Source organism: Oncorhynchus gorbuscha, linkage group LG05 (genome assembly GCF_021184085.1).
Source record: "Oncorhynchus gorbuscha isolate QuinsamMale2020 ecotype Even-year linkage group LG05, OgorEven_v1.0, whole genome shotgun sequence".
In the NCBI taxonomy this organism is placed as follows: Eukaryota; Metazoa; Chordata; class Actinopteri; order Salmoniformes; family Salmonidae; genus Oncorhynchus; species Oncorhynchus gorbuscha.
The window spans coordinates 2,525,990-2,545,962 of NC_060177.1; the positions used below are offsets into that span (position 1 = coordinate 2,525,990).

Below are 19,973 nucleotides of genomic sequence, written 5' to 3' on the forward strand. Positions count from 1 at the left end.
AGGGCACTATGGAGCCTGGTCTAAGGTAGGTTACTATGGAGCCTGGTCTAAGGTAGGGCACTATGGAGCCTGGTCTAAGGTAGGGCACTATGGAGCCTGGTCTAAGGTAGGGCACTATGGAGCCTGGTCAGAGGGCACTATGGAGCCTGGTCTAAGGTAGGGTACTATGGAGCCTGGTCTAAGGTAGGGCACTATGGAGCCTGGTCTAAGGTAGGGCACTATGGAGCCTGGTCTAAGGTAGGGCACTATGGAGCCTGGTCAGAGGGTACTATGGAGCCTGGTCTAAGGTAGGGCACTATGGAGCCTGGTCTAAGGTAGGGCACTATGGAGCCTGGTCTAAGGTAGGGCACTATGGAGCCTGGTCTAAGGTAGGGCACTATGGAGCCTGGTCAGAGGGTACTATGGAGCCTGGTCTAAGGTAGGGCACTATGGAGCCTGGTCTAAGGTAGGGAACTATGGAGCCTGGTCAGAGGGTACTATGGAGCCTGGTCTACGGTAGGGTACTATGGAGCCTGGTCTAAGGTAGGGCACTATGGAGCCTGGTCTAAGGTAGGTTACTATGGAGCCTGGTCAGAGGGTACTATGGAGCCTGGTCTAAGGTAGGGCACTATGGAGCCTGGTCTAAGGTAGGGAACTATGGAGCCTGGTCAGAGGGTACTATGGAGCCTGGTCTACGGTAGGGTACTATGGAGCCTGGTCTAAGGTAGGGCACTATGGAGCCTGGTCTAAGGTAGGTTACTATGGAGCCTGGTCTAAGGTAGGGCACTATGGAGCCTGGTCTAAGGTAGGGCACTATGGAGCCTGGTCTAAGGTAGGGCACTATGGAGCCTGGTCAGAGGGCACTATGGAGCCTGGTCTAAGGTAGGGCACTATGGAGCCTGGTCTAAGGTAGGGCACTATGGAGCCTGGTCTAAGGTAGGGCACTATGGAGCCTGGTCTAAGGTAGGGCACTATGGAGCCTGGTCAGAGGGCACTATGGAGCCTGGTCTAAGGTAGGGTACTATGGAGCCTGGTCTAAGGTAGGGTACTATGGAGCCTGGTCAGAGGGCACTATGGAGCCTGGTCTAAGGTAGGGCACTATGGAGCCTGGTCTAAGGTAGGTTACTATGGAGCCTGGTCTAAGGTAGGTTACTATGGAGCCTGGTCAGAGGCAGGGCACTATGGAGCCTGGTCTAAGGTAGGGTACTATGGAGCCTGGTCTAAGGTAGGGCACTATGGAGCCTGTTCTAAGGTAGGGCACTATGGAGCCTGGTCTAAGGTAGGGCACTAAGGAGCCTGGTCTAAGGTAGGGCACTATGGAGCCTGGTCTAAGGTAGGGCACTAAGGAGCCTGGTCTAAGGTAGGGCACTAAGGAGCCTGGTCTAAGGTAGGGCACTATGGAGCCTGGTCTAAGGTAGGGCACTATGGAGCCTGGTCTAAGGTAGGGCACTATGGAGCCTGGTCTAAGGTAGGGCACTATGGAGCCTGGTCTAAGGTAGGGCACTATGGAGCCTGGTCTAAGGTAGGGCACTATGGAGCCTGGTCAGAGGGCACTATGGAGCCTGGTCAGAGGGTACTATGGAGCCTGGTCTAAGGTAGGGCACTATGGAGCCTGGTCAGAGGGTACTATGGAGCCTGGTCAGAGGGTACTATGGAGCCTGGTCTAAGGTAGGGCACTATGGAGCCTGGTCAGAGGGCACTATGGAGCCTGGTCTAAGGTAGGGCACTATGGAGCCTGGTCAGAGGGCACTATGGAGCCTGGTCTAAGGTAGGGCACTATGGAGCCTGGTCTAAGGTAGGGTACTATGGAGCCTGGTCTAAGGTAGGGTACTATGGAGCCTGGTCAGAGGGCACTATGGAGCCTGGTCTAAGGTAGGGCACTATGGAGCCTGGTCTAAGGTAGGGCACTATGGAGCCTGGTCTAAGGTAGGGCACTATGGAGCCTGGTCTAAGGTAGGGCACTATGGAGCCTGGTCTAAGGTAGGGCACTATGGAGCCTGGTCTAAGGTAGGGCACTATGGAGCCTGGTCTAAGGTAGGGCACTATGGAGCCTGGTCTAAGGTAGGGCACTATGGAGCCTGGTCTAAGGTAGGGTACTATGGAGCCTGGTCTAAGGTAGGGTACTATGGAGCCTGGTCTAAGGTAGGGTACTATGGAGCCTGGTCTAAGGTAGGGAACTATGGAGCCTGGTCAGAGGGCACTATGGAGCCTGGTCTAAGGTAGGGCACTATGGAGCCTGGTCTAAGGTAGGGCACTATGGAGCCTGGTCTAAGGTAGGGCACTATGGAGCCTGGTCTAAGGTAGGGCACTATGGAGCCTGGTCTAAGGTAGGGCACTATGGAGCCTGGTCTAAGGTAGGGCACTATGGAGCCTGGTCTAAGGTAGGGCACTATGGAGCCTGGTCTAAGGTAGGGCACTATGGAGCCTGGTCAGAGGGTACTATGGAGCCTGCTCAGGGGTACTATGGAGCCTGGTCTAAGGTAGGGCACTATGGAGCCTGGTCTAAGGTAGGGTACTATGGAGCCTGGTCTAAGGTAGGGTACTATGGAGCCTGGTCTAAGGTAGGACACTATGGAGCCTGGTCTAAGGTAGGGCACTATGGAGCCTGGTCTAAGGTAGGGCACTATGGAGCCTGGTCAGAGGGCACTATGGAGCCTGGTCTAGGTAGGGCACTATGGAGCCTGGTCTAAGGTAGGGTACTATGGAGCCTGGTCTAAGGTAGGGCACTATGGAGCCTGGTCTAAGGTCTACTATGGAGCCTGGTCAGAGGGTACTATGGAGCCTGCTCATAGGGTACTATGGAGCCTGGTCTAAGGTAGGGCACTATGGAGCCTGGTCTAAGGTAGGGCACTATGGAGCCTGGTCTAAGGTAGGTTACTATGGAGCCTGGTCTAAGGTAGGACACTATGGAGCCTGGTCTAAGGTAGGGCACTATGGAGCCTGGTCTAAGGTAGGGCACTATGGAGCCTGGTCAGAGGGCACTATGGAGCCTGGTCTAAGGTAGGGTACTATGGAGCCTGGTCTAAGGTAGGGTACTATGGAGCCTGGTCTAAGGTAGGGCACTACGGAGCCTGGTCTAAGGTAGGGCACTATGGAGCCTGGTCAGAGGGTACTATGGAGCCTGGTCTAAGGTAGGGCACTATGGAGCCTGGTCTAAGGTAGGGCACTATGGAGCCTGGTCTAAGGTAGGGCACTATGGAGCCTGGTCTAAGGTAGGGTACTATGGAGCCTGGTCTAAGGTAGGGCACTATGGAGCCTGGTCTAAGGTCGGGTACTATGGAGCCTGGTCAGAGGGTACTATGGAGCCTGCTCATAGTCTATGGAGCCTGGTCTAAGGTAGGGCACTATGGAGCCTGGTCTAAGGTAGGGTACTATGGAGCCTGGTCTAAGGTAGGTTACTATGGAGCCTGGTCTAAGGTAGGACACTATGGAGCCTGGTCTAAGGTAGGGCACTATGGAGCCTGGTCTAAGGTAGGGCACTATGGAGCCTGGTCAGAGGGCACTATGGAGCCTGGTCTAAGGTAGGGTACTATGGAGCCTGGTCTAAGGTAGGGTACTATGGAGCCTGGTCTAAGGTAGGGCACTACGGAGCCTGGTCTAAGGTAGGGCACTATGGAGCCTGGTCAGAGGGTACTATGGAGCCTGGTCTAAGGTAGGGTACTATGGAGCCTGGTCTAAGGTAGGGCACTATGGAGCCTGGTCTAAGGTAGGGCACTATGGAGCCTGGTCTAAGGTAGGGCACTATGGAGCCTGGTCAGAGGGTACTATGGAGCCTGGTCTAAGGTAGGGCACTATGGAGCCTGGTCTAAGGTAGGGAACTATGGAGCCTGGTCAGAGGGGCACTATGGAGCCTGGTCTAAGGTAGGGCACTATGGAGCCTGGTCTAAGGTAGGGCACTATGGAGCCTGGTCTAAGGTAGGTTACTATGGAGCCTGGTCAGAGGGTACTATGGAGCCTGGTCTAAGGTAGGGCACTATGGAGCCTGGTCTAAGGTAGGGAACTATGGAGCCTGGTCAGAGGGTACTATGGAGCCTGGTCTACGGTAGGGTACTATGGAGCCTGGTCTAAGGTAGGGCACTATGGAGCCTGGTCTAAGGTAGGTTACTATGGAGCCTGGTCTAAGGTAGGGCACTATGGAGCCTGGTCTAAGGTAGGGCACTATGGAGCCTGGTCTAAGGTAGGGCACTATGGAGCCTGGTCAGAGGGCACTATGGAGCCTGGTCTAAGGTAGGGCACTATGGAGCCTGGTCTAAGGTAGGGCACTATGGAGCCTGGTCTAAGGTAGGGCACTATGGAGCCTGGTCTAAGGTAGGGCACTATGGAGCCTGGTCAGAGGGCACTATGGAGCCTGGTCTAAGGTAGGGTACTATGGAGCCTGGTCTAAGGTAGGGTACTATGGAGCCTGGTCAGAGGGCACTATGGAGCCTGGTCTAAGGTAGGGCACTATGGAGCCTGGTCTAAGGTAGGTTACTATGGAGCCTGGTCTAAGGTAGGTTACTATGGAGCCTGGTCAGAGGCAGGGCACTATGGAGCCTGGTCTAAGGTAGGGTACTATGGAGCCTGGTCTAAGGTAGGGCACTATGGAGCCTGGTCTAAGGTAGGGCACTATGGAGCCTGGTCTAAGGTAGGGCACTAAGGAGCCTGGTCTAAGGTAGGGCACTATGGAGCCTGGTCTACTATGGAGCCTGGTCTAAGGTAGGGCACTATGGAGCCTGGTCTAAGGTAGGGCACTATGGAGCCTGGTCTAAGGTAGGGCACTATGGAGCCTGGTCTAAGGTAGGGCACTATGGAGCCTGGTCTAAGGTAGGGCACTATGGAGCCTGGTCTAAGGTAGGGCACTATGGAGCCTGGTCTAAGGTAGGGCACTATGGAGCCTGGTCAGAGGGCACTATGGAGCCTGGTCAGAGGGTACTATGGAGCCTGGTCTAAGGTAGGGCACTATGGAGCCTGGTCAGAGGGTACTATGGAGCCTGGTCAGAGGGTACTATGGAGCCTGGTCTAAGGTAGGGCACTATGGAGCCTGGTCAGAGGGTAATATGGAGCCTGGTCTAAGGTAGGGTACTATGGAGCCTGGTCAGAGGGCACTATGGAGCCTGGTCTAAGGTAGGGCACTATGGAGCCTGGTCTAAGGTAGGGTACTATGGAGCCTGGTCTAAGGTAGGGTACTATGGAGCCTGGTCAGAGGGCACTATGGAGCCTGGTCTAAGGTAGGGCACTATGGAGCCTGGTCTAAGGTAGGGCACTATGGAGCCTGGTCTAAGGTAGGGCACTATGGAGCCTGGTCTAAGGTAGGGCACTATGGAGCCTGGTCAGAGGGCACTATGGAGCCTGGTCTAAGGTAGGGCACTATGGAGCCTGGTCTAAGGTAGGGAACTATGGAGCCTGGTCTAAGGCAGGGCACTATGGAGCCTGGTCTAAGGTAGGGTACTATGGAGCCTGGTCAGAGGGTACTATGGAGCCTGCTCAGAGGGTACTATGGAGCCTGGTCAGAGGGCACTATGGAGCCTGGTCTAAGGTAGGGCACTACCTTCCCAAGTTCTCTCACGTCACCCCGCTCCTCCGTTCTCTCCACTGGCTTCCAGTTGAAGGTCCGCTACAAGACCATGGTGCTTGCCTACGGAGCTGTGAGGGGAACCACCTCAGTACCTCCAGGCTCTGATCAGGCCCTACACCCAAACAAGGGCACTGCGTTCATCCACCTCTGGCCTGCTCACCTCCCTACCACTGAGGAAGTACAGCTCCCGCTCAGCCCAGTCAAAACTGTTCGCTGCCCTGGCCCCCCAATGGTGGAACAAACTCCCTCACGACGCCAGGACAGCGGAGTCAATCACCACCTTCCGGAGACACCTGAAACCCCACCTCTTTAAGGAATACCTAGGATAGGATAAGTAATCCCTCTCACCCCCCCCCCCTAAGTTTTAGATGCACTATTGTTAAGTGACTGTCCCACTGGATGTCATAAGGTGAATGCACCAATTTGTAAGTCGCTCTGGATAAGAGCGTCTGCTAAATGACTTAAATGTAAATGTAAATGTATGGAGCCTGGTCTAAGGTAGGGCACTATGGAGCCTGGTCTAAGGTAGGGCACTATGGAGCCTGGTCAGAGGGCACTATGGAGCCTGGTCAGAGGGCACTATGGAGCCTGGTCTAAGGTAGGGCACTATGGAGCCTGGTCTAAGGTAGGGCACTATGGAGCCTGGTCTAAGGTAGGGCACTATGGAGCCTGGTCTAAGGTAGGTTACTATGGAGCCTGGTCTAAGGTAGGTTACTATGGAGCCTGGTCTAAGGTAGGGCACTATGGAGGGAATAGATGAGGGTGTGTTTGGGACACAACCATTGTTCATGTTATTGATTCATCAAGAAAAGGAGGCTGAGGAAAGAGACGTATTCAGCTCAACACCACTGTTAATGACCCAGAGTCGACCCGTTCTGTTGGGTCACTGTCTCCAGGGTTAATGTTAGTACTGCCATAGTGGTTCTGTTGAGTCACTGTCTCCAGGGTTAATGTTAGTACTGCCATAGTGGTTCTGTTGGGTTAATGTTAGTACTGCCATAGTGGTTCTGTTGGGTCACTGTCTCCAGGGTTAATGTTAGTACTGCCATAGTGGTTCTGTTGGGTTAATGTTAGTACTGCCATAGTGGTTCTGTTGGGTCACTGTCTCCAGGGTTAATGTTAGTACTGCCATAGTGGTTCTGTTGGGTTAATGTTAGTACTGCCATAGTGGTTCTGTTGGGTCACTGTCTCCAGGGTTAATGTTAGTACTGCCATAGTGGTTCTGTTGGGTTAATGTTAGTACTGCCATAGTGGTTCTGTTGGGTCACTGTCTCCAGGGTTAATGTTAGTACTGCCATAGTGGTTCTGTTGGGTCACTGTCTCCAGGGTTAATGTTAGTACTGACATAGTGGTTCTGTTGGGTTAATATTAGTACTGCCATAGTGGTTCCGTTGGATCACTGTCTCCAGGGTTAATGTTAGTACTGCCATAGTGGTTCTGTTGGGTTAATGTTAGTACTGCCATAGTGGTTCTGTTGGGTCACTGTCTCCAGGGTTAATGTTAGTACTGACATAGTGGTTCTGTTGGGTCACTGTCTCCAGGTTTAATGTTAGTACTGCCATAGTGGTTCTGTTGGGTCACTGTCTCCAGGGTTAATGTTAGTACTGCCATAGTGGTTCTGTTGGGTCACTGTCTCCAGGGTTAATGTTAGTACTGCCATAGTGGTTCTGTTGGGTTAATGTTAGTACTGACAGTGGTTCTGTTGGATCACTGTCTCCAGGGTTAATGTTAGTACTGCCATAGTGGTTCTGTTGGGTCACTGTCTCCAGGGTTAATGTTAGTACTGCCATAGTGGTTCTGTTGGGTTAATGTTAGTACTGCCATAGTGGTTCTGTTGGGTCACTGTCTCCAGGGTTAATGTTAGTACTGCCATAGTGGTTCTGTTGGGTTAATGTTAGTACTGCCATAGTGGTTCTGTTGGGTCACTGTCTCCAGGGTTAATGTTAGTACTGCCATAGTGGTTCTGTTGGGTCACTGTCTCCAGGGTTAATGTTAGTACTGACATAGTGGTTCTTCTATGTTAGTACTGCCATAGTGGTTCCGTTGGATCACTGTCTCCAGGGTTAATGTTAGTACTGCCATAGTGGTTCTGTTGGGTTAATGTTAGTACTGCCATAGTGGTTCTGTTGGGTCACTGTCTCCAGGGTTAATGTTAGTACTGCCATAGTGGTTCTGTTGGGTTAATGTTAGTACTGCCATAGTGGTTCTGTTGGGGCACTGTCTCCAGGGTTAATGTTAGTACTGCCATAGTGGTTCTGTTGGGTCACTGTCTCCATGGTTAATGTTAGTACTGCCATAGTGGTTCTGTTGGGTTAATGTTAGTACTGCCATAGTGGTTCTGTTGGGTCACTGTCTCCAGGGTTAATGTTAGTACTGCCATAGTGGTTCTGTTGGGTCACTGTCTCCAGGGTTAATGTTAGTACTGCCATAGTGGTTCTGTTGGGTCACTGTCTCCAGGGTTAATGTTAGTACTGCCATAGTGGTTCTGTTGGGTCACTGTCTCCAGGGTTAATGTTAGTACTGACATAGTGGTTCTGTTGGGTTAATGTTAGTACTGCCATAGTGGTTCTGTTGGGTTAATGTTAGTACTGCCATAGTGGTTCTGTTGGGTCACTGTCTCCAGGGTTAATGTTAGTACTGCCATAGTGGTTCTGTTGGGTCACTGTCTCCAGGTTTAATGTTAGTACTGCCATAGTGGTTCTGTTGGGTTAATGTTAGTACTGCCATAGTGGTTCTGTTGGGTCACTGTCTCCAGGGTTAATGTTAGTACTGCCATAGTGGTTCTGTTGGGTCACTGTCTCCGGGGTTAATGTTAGTACTGCCATAGTGGTTCTGTTCTGTTGGGTCACTGTCTCCAGGGTTAATGTTAGTACTGCCATAGTGGTTCTGTTGGGTCATAGGGTTAATGGTTGGTTCTGTTGGGTCACTGTCTCCAGGGTTAATGTTAGTACTGCCATAGTGGTTCTGTTGGGTCACTGTCTCCAGGGTTAATGTTATACTTAGGTTCTGTTGGGTCACTGTCTCATAGTGGTTCTGCCATTGGTTCTGTCACTGTCTCCAGGGTTAATGTTAGTACTGCCATAGTGGTTCTGTTGGGTCACTGTCTCCAGGGTTAATGTTAGTACTGCCATAGTGGTTCTGTTGGGTCACTGTCTCCAGGGTTAATGTTAGTACTGCCATAGTGGTTCTGTTGGGTTAATGTTAGTACTGCCAGGGTTAATGTTAGGTTCTGTTGGGTCACTGTCTCCAGGGTTAATGTTAGTACTGCCATAGTGGTTCTGTTGGGTTAATGTTAGTACTGCCATAGTGGTTCTGTTGGGTCACTTTCTCCAGGGTTAATGTTAGTACTGCCATAGTGGTTCTGTTGGGTCACTGTCTCCAGGGTTAATGTTAGTACTGCCATAGTGGTTCTGTTGGGTTCCAATGTTAGTACTGCCATAGTGGTTCTGTTGGGTTAATGTTAGTACTGCCATAGTGGTTCTGTTGGGTCACTGTCTCCAGGGTTAATGTTAGTACTGCCATAGTGGTTCTGTTGGGTCACTGTCTCCAGGGTTAATGTTAGTACTGCCATAGTGGTTCTGTTGGGTCACTGTCTCCAGGGTTAATGTTAGTACTGCCAGGGTAATGTGGTTCTGTTGGGTCACTGTCTCCAGGGTTAATGTTAGTACTGCCATAGTGGTTCTGTTGGGTCACTGTCTCCAGGGTTAATGTTAGTACTGCCATAGTGGTTCTGTTGGGTTAATGTTAGTACTGACCATAGTGGTTCTGTTGGGTTAATGTTAGTACTGCCATAGTGGTTCTGTTGGGTCACTGTCTCCAGGGTTAATGTTAGTACTGCCATATGGTTCTGTTGGGTCACTGTGGGTTAATGTTAGTACTGACATAGGGTTCTGGATTCAGAAAACAGCACCACACCATCTGGGTTGAACTGAATTTAACTGTTTTAAAAAACAACAACACACAAATCCAGAGCTTTGTGATGCCAATTTCTGAATAGACCGTAGATATTTTACACGACGGGACGGTTTCCCAGACACAGATTAATCTTAGTCCCAGACTATAAAGAGGAGTTTTAAGAGTTACTGGTGATCCTCCTTTCACCAAGCTTCATAGTCCAGGACTAAGACTTAAACAATCTGTGTCTGGAACAGCAGCCCTGAAATGTTAAAAGAAAATTAGTAATCCCACATACCAGCCTCCGGAAAAAGTCTGTGACTTTCACCTTTGTGGCCATGGGCGTTTCCATCTCTGCCTTGTGCTCTGTTTTAGCTGAGGAGGGAAAACAGGTCTGTTTATTACCACAACAACCTGCCAACGTCCTCTGGGGTTCAGCACGACAGGGAGCCACACTGTAAACATTACAGCGTCACAACATCCTGGACCTACTAAACAGCTGTTTAAAAGGTTATTAGGTTGTTGAAGGTTATTTCACAGGAGAACCAACCAGGAAGTTACATTGTATGTCTCGTCTTACATTCCACACCACCGATGGAACAGACCCATTGTAATGAGGTCCAACAGTCAGACCCCCTCTGTCTCTCTAATGACATGAGGTCCAGTCAGACCCCCTCTGTCTCTCTAATGACATGAGGTCCAGTCAGACCCCCTCTGTCTCTCTAATGACATGAGGTCCAACAGTCAGACCCCCTCTGTCTCTCTAATGACATGAGGTCCAACAGTCAGACCCCCTCTGTCTCTCTAATGACATGAGGTCCAGTCAGACCCCCTCTGTCTCTCTAATGACATGAGGTCCAACAGTCAGACCCCCTCTGTCTCTCTAATGACATGAGGTCCAACAGTCAGACCCCTCTGTCTCTCTAATGACATGAGGTCCAACAGTCAGACCCCTCTGTCTCTCTAATGACATGAGGTCCAGAAAGACCCCTCTGTCTCTCTAATGACATGAGGTCCAAAAGACCCCTCTGTCTCTCTAATGACATGAGGTCCAGAAAGACCCCTCTGTCTCTCTAATGACATGAGGTCCAACAGTCAGACCCCCTCTGTCTCTCTAATGACATGAGGTCCAACAGTCAGACCCCCTCTGTCTCTCTAATGACATGAGGTCCAACAGTCAGACCCCCTCTGTCTCTCTAATGACATGAGGTCCAACAGTCAGACCCCCTCTGTCTCTCTAATGACATGAGGTCCAGTCAGACCCCCTCTGTCTCTCTAATGACATGAGGTCCAGTCAGACCCCCTCTGTCTCTCTAATGACACGAGGTCCAACAGTCAGACCCCCTCTGTCTCTCTAATGACATGAGGTCCAGTCAGACCCCCTCTGTCTCTCTAATGACATGAGGTCCAGTCAGACCCCCTCTGTCTCTCTAATGACATGAGGTCCAGTCAGACCCCCTCTGTCTCTCTAATGACATGAGGTCCAACAGTCAGACCCCCTCTGTCTCTCTAATGACATGAGGTCCAACAGTCAGACCCCCTCTGTCTCTCTAATGACATGAGGTCCAACAGACCCCCTCAGACCCCAGACCCCCTGTCTCTCTAATGACATGAGGTCCAGTCAGACCCCTCTGTCTCTCTAATGACATGAGGTCCAGTCAGACCCCTCTGTCTCTAATGACATGAGGTCCAACAGTCAGACCCCCTCTGTCTCTCTAATGACATGAGGTCCAACAGTCAGACCCCCTCTGTCTCTCTAATGACATGAGGTCCAACAGTCAGACCCCCTCTGTCTCTCTAATGACATGAGGTCCAACAGTCAGACCCCCTCTGTCTCTCTAATGACATGAGGTCCAACAGTCAGACCCCCTCTGTCTCTCCAATGACATGAGGTACATTTGACAGTCAGTTGTCTTGAATCAACAGTGATGTGGAGCCAGAGCTGATGACCATGTAAAAAGGTTTTTAAATGAGGTTGATTGGTTGATTGAGTGGTTGGTTGGTTGATTGAGTGGTTGGTTGAGTGATTGATTGATCGGTTGATTGATTGATCGATCGAGTTCCCAATAAGAGGTTCACTTACAGACGATGTCTGGTGCTTCACGAATACAATTGATTGATTAATTGACTCACAGATGATGTCTGGAACTTCACAAATACATTTGATTGATTGATTGACTCACAGACGATGTCTGAGCCTCCAGGTAGTCTGTGAACTCGTCCTCTCGGTTGTTGTCATTGAACTTGGCCAGGAACGGTTGTGACTGGCCTGGAGGATGGCCTGGAGCACATCCAGCTTCCTGAGGTGACGACACAGACTATGGATCCTCAGACCCTCCTCATGACCTATCACAGCCCGTCGCAGGTGGGCCTTACCTGGGGAAGGAGTGGGGAGGTGGAGGAGGGAGGAGGAATTAACGGGGAGGTGGAGGTGGTGAGGTTTAGGAGGGAGGAGGAATTAACGGGGAGGTGGAGGAGGGAGGTTTAGGAGGGAGGAGGAATTAACGGGGAGGTGGAGGAGGGAGGAGGAATTAACGGGGAGGTGGAGGAGAGGGGAGGTGGAGGAGGGAGAAGGAGAGGTGGAGGAGGGAGGAGGAATTAACGGGTAGGTGGAGGAGGGAGGAGGAATTTAAGGGGAGGTGGAGGAGAGGGGAGGTGGAGGAGGGAGAAGAAGAGGTGGAGGAGGGAGGAGGAATTAACGGGGAGGTGGAGGAGAGGGGAGGTGGAGGAGGGAGAAGAAGAGGTGAAGGAGGGAGAAGAAGAGGTGGAGGAGAGGGGAGGTGGAGGAGAGGGGAGGTGGAGAAGGAATTAACGGGGAGGTGGAGGAGGGAGGTTTAGGAGGGAGGGAATTAACGAGGAGGTGGAGGAGGGAGGTTTAGGAGGGAGGAGGAATTAACGGGGAGGTGGAGGAGGGAGGAGGAATTAACGGGAGGTGGAGGAGAGGGGAGGTGGAGGAGGGAGAAGGAGAGGTGAGGAGGGAGGAGGAATTAACGGGTAGGTGGAGGTGGGAGGAGGAATTTAAGGGGAGGTGGAGGCTAGAGGGGAGGTGGAGGAGGGAGAAGAAGAGGTGGAGGGAGGAGGAATTAACGGGGAGGTGGAGGAGAGGGGAGGTGGAGGAGGGAGAAGAAGAGGTGAAGGAGGGAGAAGAAGAGGTGGAGGAGAGGGGATTGGAGGAGAGGGGAGGTGGAGAAGAATTAACGGGGAGGTGGAGGAGAGGGGCTAGGTGGAGGAGGGAGAAGAAGAGGGTGGAAAGAGGAAGAGTCATTAAGACAGGTGAGTAAGTATACAGGTAAAAACTAAATGGATCCCGTTTAGACTCGGACCATATGGTACCAGGTGATAAAGGGGCTATATACAAGGGGTACCAGGTGATAAAGGGGCTATATACAAGGGGTACCAGGTGATAAAGGGGCTATATACAAGGGGTACCAGGTGATAAAGGGGCTATATACACGGGGTACCAGGTGATAAAGGGGCTATATACACAAGGGGTACCAGGTGATAAAGGGCTATATACACAAGGGGTACCAGGTGACAACATGGCTATATACACAAGGGGTACCAGGTGACAACATGGGCTATATACACAAGGGGTACCAGGTGATAAAGGGGCTATATACACGGGGTACCAGGTGATAAAGGGGCTATATACACAAGGGGTACCAGGTGATAAAGGGGCTATATACACAAGGGGTACCAGGTGATAAAGGGGCTATATACACAAGGGGTACCAGGTGACAACATGGCTATATACACGGGGTACCAGGTGACAACGGGGCTATATACAGGGGGTACCAGGTAATAACATGGCTATATACAGGGGGTACCAGGTAATAACATGGCTATATACAGGGGGTACCAGGTGATAAAGGGGCTATATACACGGGGTACCAGGTGATAAAGGGGCTATATACACGGGGTACCAGGTGACAACGGGGCTATATACAGGGGTACCAGGTAATAACATGGCTATATACAGGAGGTAATAACATGGCTATATACACGGGGTACCAGGTGATAAAGGGGCTATATACAGGGGGTACCAGGTGATAAAGGGGCTATATACACGGGGTACCAGGTGACAACGGGGCTATATACAGGGGGTACCAGGTAATAACATGGCTATATACAGGGAGGTAATAACATGGCTATATACAGGGAGGTAATAACATGGCTATATACAGGAAGTACCAGGTAATAACATGGTGATATACAGGAAGTACCAGGTAATAACATGGTTATATACAGGAAGTACCAGGTAATAACATGGCTATATACAGGGAGTACCAGGTAATAACATGGTTATATACAGGGAGGTAATAACATGGCTATATACAGGGAGGTAATAACATGGCTATATACAGGGGGTACCAGGTAATAACATGGCTATATACAGGGAGTACCAGGTAATAACATGGCTATAAACAGGGAGGTAATAACATGGCTATATACAGGGAGGTAATAACATGGCTATATACAGGGAGGTAATAACATGGCTATATACAGGGGTTCCAGGTGATAACATGGCTATATACAGGGAGGTAATAACATGGCTATATACAGGGAGTACCAGGTAATAACATGGCTATATACAGGGAGGTAATAACATGGTTATATACAGGGAGGTAATAACATGGCTATATACAGGGAGTACCAGGTAATAACATGGCTAGATACAGGGAGTACCAGGTAATAACATGGTTATATACAGGGAGTACCAGGTAATAACATGGCTATATACAGGGAGTACCAGGTACTAACAGGGTGTAGAGTCCAGACAGTCAGGGATTTGACAGTCAGTATGTAGAGTCCAGACAGTCAGGGACTATATAAATGACAGTCAGGGACTATATAAATGACAGTCAGTATGTAGAGTCCAGACAGTCAGGGACTATATAAATGACAGTCAGGGACTATATCAATGACAGTCAGGGACTATATCAATGACAGTCAGTGTATAGAGTCCAGACAGTCAGGGACTATATCAATGACAGTCAGGGTGTAGAGTCCAGACAGTCAGGGACTATATAAATGACAGTCAGGGTGTAGAGTCCAGACAGTCAGGGACTATATAAATGACAGTCAGGGTGTAGAGTCCAGACAGTCAGGGACTATATAAATGACAGTCAGGGTGTAGAGTCCAGACAGTCAGGGACTATATAAATGACAGTCAGGTGTAGAGTCCAGACAGTCAGGGACTATATAAATGACAGTCAGGGTGTAGAGTCCAGACAGTCAGGGACTATATAAATGACAGTCAGGGTGTAGAGTCCAGACAGTCAGGGACTATATAAATGACAGTCAGGGTGTAGAGTCCAGACAGTCAGGGACTATATAAATGACAGTCAGGGTGTAGAGTCCAGACAGTCAGGGACTATATAAATGACAGTTAGGGTGTAGAGTCCAGACAGTCAGGGACTATATAAATGACAGTTAGGGTGTAGAGTCCAGACAGTCAGGGACTATATAAATGACAGTCAGGGTGTAGAGTCCAGACAGTCAGGGACTATATAAATGACAGTCAGGGTGTAGAGTCCAGACAGTCAGGGACTATATAAATGACAGTCAGGGACTATATCAATGACAGTCAGGGTGTAGAGTCTAGACAGTCAGGGACTATATAAATGACAGTCAGGGACTATATAAATGACAGTCAGGGTGTAGAGTCCAGACAGTCAGGGACTATATAAATGACAGTCAGGGTGTAGAGTCCAGACAGTCAGGGACTATATAAATGACAGTCAGGGTGTAGAGTCCAGACAGTAAGGGACTATATAAATTACAGTCAGGGACTATATAAATGACAGTCAGGGACTATATAAATGACAGTCAGGGTGTAGAGTCCAGACAGTCAGGGACTATATAATGACTGTATCTAGACGTAACCCACATAAAGGACCTGTGTAAACACGGTATTGGGTTTGGAGCATTACCGATGCGTTGTCTCTCCTCTCTTCCTGAGGATGTCGAGCGGGGAGCGGCCATCTGGCATGGCATCATACGCCTGGGACAGAGCCTTCTCCTGTTGGTCCTCGTCTTCACTGGGACTCACTGGAAAACACAGAGACAGGAGACAGGGATTAGGACATGGCAACACAGAGACAGGGATTAGGGACATGGCAACACAGAGACATGAGACAGGGATTAGGACATGGCAACACAGAGACATGAGACAGGGAATAGGACATGGCAACACAGGTCCAGCCTGGGACCAGCCCAGTAGGTCTCAGTACTCTGGGCTGTTCTGTCCTCTTTATAAAACTAAAGGTCTCAGTACTCTGGGCTGTTCTGTCTCTCTGTCCTCTTTATTAAACTAAAGGTCTCAGTACTCTGGGCTGTTCTGTCTCTCTGTCCTCTTTATTAAACTAAAGGTCTCAGTACTCTGGGCTGTTCTGTCCTCTTTATTAAACTAAAGGTCTCAGTACTCTGGGCTGTTCTGTCTCTCTGTCCTCTTTATTAAACTAAAGGTCTCAGTACTCTGGGCTGTTCTGTCTCTCTGTCCTCTTTATTAAACTAAAGGTCTCAGTACTCTGGGCTGTTCTGTCTCTCTGTCCTCTTTATTAAACTAAAGGTCTCAGTACTCTGGGCTGTTCTGTCCTCTTTATTAAACTAAAGGTCTCAGTACTCTGGGCTGTTCTGTCTCTCTGTCCCCTTTATTAAACTAAAGGTCTCAGTACTCTGGGCTGTACTGTCCTCTTTATTAAACTAAAGGTCTCAGTACTCTGGGCTGTTCTGTCCTCTTTATTAAACTAAAGGTCTCAGTACTCTGGGCTGTTCTGTCCTCTTTATTAAACTAAAGGTCTCAGTACTCTGGGCTGTACTGTCTCTCTGTCCTCTTTATTAAACTAAAGGTCTCAGTACTCTGGGCTGTTCTGTCTCTCTGTCCTCTTTATTAAACTAAAGGTCTCAGTACTCTGGGCTGTTCTGTCCTCTTTATTAAACTAAAGGTCTCAGTACTCTGGGCTGTACTGTCTCTCTGTCCTCTTTATTAAACTAAAGGTCTCAGTACTCTGGGCTGTTCTGTCCTCTTTATTAAACTAAAGGTCTCAGTACTCTGGGCTGTTCTGTCCTCTTTATTAAACTAAAGGTCTCAGTACTCTGGGCTGTTCTGTCTCTCTGTCCTCTTTATTAAACTAAAGGTCTCAGTACTCTGGGCTGTTCTGTCCTCTTTATTAAACTAAAGGTCTCAGTACTCTGGGCTGTTCTGTCCTCTTTATTAAACTAAAGGTCTCAGTACTCTGGGCTGTTCTGTCTCTCTGTCCTCTTTATTAAACTAACGGTCTCAGTACTCTGGGCTGTTCTGTCCTCTTTATTAAACTAAAGGTCTCAGTACTCTGGGCTGTTCTGTCTCTCTGTCCTCTTTATTAAACTAAAGGTCTCAGTACTCTGGGCTGTTCTGTCCTCTTTATTAAACTAAAGGTCTCAGTACTCTGGGCTGTTCTGTCTCTCTGTCCTCTTTATTAAACTAAAGGTCTCAGTACTCTGGGCTGTTCTGTCTCTCTGTCCTCTTTATTAAACTAAAGGTCTCAGTACTCTGGGCTGTTCTGTCCTCTTTATTAAACTAAAGGTCTCAGTACTCTGGGCTGTTCTGTCCTCTTTATTAAACTAAAGGTCTCAGTACTCTGGGCTGTTCTGTCTCTCTGTCCTCTTTATTAAACTAACGGTCTCAGTACTCTGGGCTGTTCTGTCCTCTTTATTAAACTAAAGGTCTCAGTACTCTGGGCTGTTCTGTCTCTCTGTCCTCTTTATTAAACTAAAGGTCTCAGTACTCTGGGCTGTTCTGTCCTCTTTATTAAACTAAAGGTCTCAGTACTCTGGGCTGTTCTGTCTCTCTGTCCTCTTTATTAAACTAAAGGTCTCAGTACTCTGGGCTGTTCTGTCTCTCTGTCCTCTTTATTAAACTAAAGGTCTCAGTACTCTGGGCTGTTCTGTCCTCTTTATTAAACTAACGGTCTCAGTACTCTGGGCTGTTCTGTCCTCTTTATTAAACTAAAGGTCTCAGTACTCTGGGCTGTTCTGTCTCTCTGTCCTCTTTATTAAACTAAAGGTCTCAGTACTCTGGGCTGTTCTGTCTCTCTGTCCTCTTTATTAAACTAAAGGTCTCAGTACTCTGGGCTGTTCTGTCCTCTTTATTAAACTAACGGTCTCAGTACTCTGGGCTGTTCTGTCCTCTTTATTAAACTAAAGGTCTCAGTACTCTGGGCTGTTCTGTCTCTCTGTCCTCTTTATTAAACTAACGGTCTCAGTACTCTGGGCTGTTCTGTCTCTCTGTCCTCTTTATTAAACTAAAGGTCTCAGTACTCTGGGCTGTTCTGTCTCTCTGTCCTCTTTATTTAACTAAAGGTCTCAGTACTCTGGGCTGTTCTGTCCTCTTTATTAAACTAAAGGTCTCAGTACTCTGGGCTGTTCTGTCCTCTTTATTAAACTAAAGGTCTCAGTACTCCGGGCTGTTCTGTCTCTCTGTCCTCTTTATTAAACTAAAGGTCTCAGTACTCTGGGCTGTACTGTCCTCTTTATTAAACTAAAGGTCTCAGTACTCTGGGCTGTTCTGTCCTCTTTATTAAACTAAAGGTCTCAGTACTCTGGGCTGTTCTGTCCTCTTTATTAAACTAAAGGTCTCAGTACTCTGGGCTGTTCTGTCTCTCTGTCCTCTTTATTAAACTAAAGGTCTCAGTACTCTGGGCTGTTCTGTCCTCTTTATTAAACTAAAGGTCTCAGTACTCTGGGCTGTTCTGTCCTCTTTATTAAACTAAAGGTCTCAGTACTCTGGGCTGTTCTGTCCTCTTTATTAAACTAAAGGTCTCAGTACTCTGGGCTGTTCTGTCTCTCTGTCCTCTTTATTAAACTAAAGGTCTCAGTACTCTGGGCTGTACTGTCCTCTTTATTAAACTAAAGGTCTCAGTACTCTGGGCTGTTCTGTCCTCTTTATTAAACTAAAGGTCTCAGTACTCTGGGCTGTTCTGTCCTCTTTATTAAACTAAAGGTCTCAGTACTCTGGGCTGTTCTGTCTCTCTGTCCTCTTTATTAAACTAAAGGTCTCAGTACTCTGGGCTGTTCTGTCCTCTTTATTAAACTAAAGGTCTCAGTACTCTGGGCTGTTCTGTCTCTCTGTCCTCTTTATTAAACTAAAGGTCTCAGTACTCTGGGCTGTTCTGTCCTCTTTATTAAACTAAAGGTCTCAGTACTCTGGGCTGTTCTGTCTCTCTGTCCTCTTTATTAAACTAAAGGTCTCAGTACTCTGGGCTGTTCTGTCCTCTTTATTAAACTAAAGGTCTCAGTACTCTGGGCTGTTCTGTCCTCTTTATTAAACTAAAGGTCTCAGTACTCTGGGCTGTTCTGTCTCTCTGTCCTCTTTATTAAACTAAAGGTCTCAGTACTCTGGGCTGTTCCGTCTCTCTGTCCTCTTTATTAAACTAAAGGTCTCAGTACTCTGGGCTGTTCTGTCCTCTTTATTAAACTAAAGGTCTCAGTACTCTGGGCTGTTCTGTCCTCTTTATTAAACTAAAGGTCTCAGTACTCTGGGCTGTTCTGTCTCTCTGTCCCCTTTATTAAACTAAAGGTCTCAGTACTCTGGGCTGTACTGTCCTCTTTATTAAACTAAAGGTCTCAGTACTCTGGGCTGTTCTGTCCTCTTTATTAAACTAAAGGTCTCAGTACTCTGGGCTGTTCTGTCCTCTTTATTAAACTAAAGGTCTCAGTACTCTGGGCTGTACTGTCTCTCTGTCCTCTTTATTAAACTAAAGGTCTCAGTACTCTGGGCTGTTCTGTCCTCTTTATTAAACTAAAGGTCTCAGTACTCTGGGCTGTTCTGTCCTCTTTATTAAACTAAAGGTCTCAGTACTCTGGGCTGTTCTGTCTCTCTGTCCTCTTTATTAAACTAAAGGTCTCAGTACTCTGGGCTGTTCTGTCTCTCTGTCCTCTTTATTAAACTAAAGGTCTCAGTACTCTGGGCTGTTCTGTCTCTCTGTCCTCTTTATTAAACTAAAGGTCTCAGTACTCTGGGCTGTACTGTCCTCTTTATTAAACTAAAGGTCTCAGTACTCTGGGCTGTTCTGTCCTCTTTATTAAACTAAAGGTCTCAGTACTCTGGGCTGTTCTGTCCTCTTTATTAAACTAAAGGTCTCAGTACTCTGGGCTGTTCTGTCTCTCTGTCCTCTTTATTAAACTAACGGTCTCAGTACTCTGGGCTGTTCTGTCTCTCTGTCCTCTTTATTAAACTAACGGTCTCAGTACTCTGGGCTCTTCTGTCTCTCTGTCCTCTTTATTAAACTAACGGTCTCAGTACTCTGGGCTCTTCTGTCCTCTTTATTAAACTAAAGGTCTCAGTACTCTGGGCTGTTGTGTCTCTCTGTCCTCTTTATTAAACTAAAGGTCTCAGTACTCTGGGCTGTTCTGTCCTCTTTATTAAACTAAAGGTCTCAGTACTCTGGGCTGTTCTGTCCTCTTTATTAAACTAAAGGTCTCAGTACTCTGGGCTGTTCTGTCTCTCTGTCCTCTTTATTAAACTAAAGGTCTCAGTACTCTGGGCTGTTCTGTCCTCTTTATT

General features: G+C 48.5%; 1 pseudogene; it reads right to left on the reverse strand.

Moving 5' to 3' along the window:
* The window catches only part of LOC124035366, a 99,170-nt pseudogene that overhangs the window by 27,743 nt on the left and 51,454 nt on the right, over positions 1-19,973 (reverse strand).